The sequence below is a fragment of the Kryptolebias marmoratus genome, linkage group LG6, assembly GCF_001649575.2.
Source record: "Kryptolebias marmoratus isolate JLee-2015 linkage group LG6, ASM164957v2, whole genome shotgun sequence".
Classification (NCBI taxonomy): Eukaryota; Metazoa; Chordata; class Actinopteri; order Cyprinodontiformes; family Rivulidae; genus Kryptolebias; species Kryptolebias marmoratus.
Window position 1 is genome coordinate 16,664,100 of NC_051435.1, and position 2,072 is coordinate 16,666,171.

Here is a 2,072-nt window from a genome sequence, read left to right on the forward strand (position 1 = left end):
GGGGGGGGGGGGGGGGGGCGCCAGCGCAATGTTAATTGTTATCGATTATCGGTGCCGGCGCGTGCCAAATGGTCCAACTGATAATCACAATGAAGACCTTGTGAAAAGTTGACAAGCTGTTTCTCTTTTTTTTTTTAGATTCAGCAACACAGAGAGGGAGCGAGGCGGAGGGAGATGATGGCGGCTGTCACATTATTGGAGCTGTAAACAAGGGGCCCCTGCGTCCTCCCGGCCCGCTACACAGCCGCATGCAAGTCGGTGCACGGCCCAACAACAGGGACATTGTGAGCAGCCCCACCACCACCACTACCACCACCCTTGTGGATGTCACTGGGGCCCGGGTGGTGGCCGCTGAACTGGCTCTATTCATCCCGGGCCAAATGAGGACTAAATGGCTCTTTATGCCACCAAAGGGCCCGATTGTAACAGAGATGCACGCGTTTACTGGAGCTTATTTTCACGGTTTTTTAAAAAATGCTGTCATAGCTTTCATCTTGCACTCAATAATAAAAAGAAAGTCTTTATTTAAAAAAAAAAAGGTTCTGGGTATTTGAAAGTTGGGTTGGTAAAGTTATGGAGAAATAAAGGTACCCGTTGCAATGTCATGAAGACCCATCAAAATAAAAAAACAAAGTAAGAAACAATCCACTTGCTCACATTGATCACTGACAGTTGATGGTGTTCTTAAATTAAAAATTTCTGAGTAAAACTTTCCAATTGTTACTTAGAGAAACAGCCAAAGTGACTGAAAATAGGTCAACGTCCATAAATGAGCCATATGGGATCGAGAAGTTCGACAATTCTTGATTCTTTATTTTATGCTCAGATTTGTAAGGTAATGTCACTAACAGGTTTCTAAAACCATCTAAACTGAAACAGGTTTCAAGGAAACATAAATAACGAATCGATTAATAAACATTTTGAGCGTTAGACTACAATTGAAACCAACTTTGAAATGGTAAACGTAAAAGAAGTTGAGCAAAAAGCCATGTGTGTCTGACAGCTGAGCTGTGTTGTTATGGCTCTTCACTGCCCTACTTGAAAAATATATATACATTCTTTTAAATCATAGTTCGTGTGAACTCCACTTTATAAACCACCACTGTCAATTCCACAATAGACAAATATAATCCGCAGCAGCAGCTAGCTATAGCACTTCAGGTGGACTGGGACACTTCTAGCAGTAATAACGTGCTTCTTGCTAGAATGGCCGCGTAATGCAAAATTGACACTGGATTTCAAAAGCCTGAAATAATAGCGTTTGGTTAGGAGTGCAATAAAATGTTGAAAGCAGAGTTGTTTTTAAGATGACAGGGATCCACTTCAGACTATATGAAGGGTGGAAAGTGCCACGCATTAGCAGCCAAAGGAGAACCTTTTGACACTCGTGTCTGAAGAGATGGTTTGGGCACAGCCGCTAAATGGTAAAGGGAACATGAAAACAGACAAACATGTTGGCAGAGAGTGACATTTTGAATCCTTTAGGACTGTTTATGTCTGCTTTTTTTACATTATTATAGTAGGTGAAATTATGGCTGGTATCTCAAAACAGTTTTGACGGACTTCAATGTCCAGCTCAGACGTACTTGTTAGACATTTTTTTGGTAAATCCCTAATAGTACCTACATGTTGCCGCAAGTCACCACTTTCCATCAGTCCAATCCAAACCAGACTAGCCTTTAGCTCATCAGTTCTGTCTGTTTTTCCAAACTGAGGCATTTGAAGCTCTAATTACAACAAAGAGAATAATTCTCGAGAACCTTTCCACTGAACCCAGTGTCAAAATGAACTGGTGCCCCCCCTAAACTGAAAAATGCTTCAAGCAACAATTAGGAGCCAGACTTTATTTCTGTTTTGAAGCACACTTTACATTTCGGGAACATTCACGAGCCCTGATAGGTTCAAAAGACTCATACATTATTGAGTCTAAAGTGTGCTTTGGCATTAACGCCCCGGCTACAAGGAACCAGAACTCCCAGCCACATCCATCCGCACAGCAGATAACGCATTCCTGCTTTGAAGGCCAGGCGGTGCAATAAAACTCCTCTGCTTTCAGCCCCTCACCCCCACCC

The 2,072-nt window shown here is 42.6% G+C and overlaps 1 protein-coding gene across 2 annotated transcripts in view; it reads right to left on the minus strand.

Annotated features, from left to right (window-relative positions):
- bcor (BCL6 corepressor) overlaps positions 1-2,072 on the minus strand; it is a 35,586-nt gene that overhangs the window by 27,430 nt on the left and 6,084 nt on the right. The window lies entirely within an intron of this gene.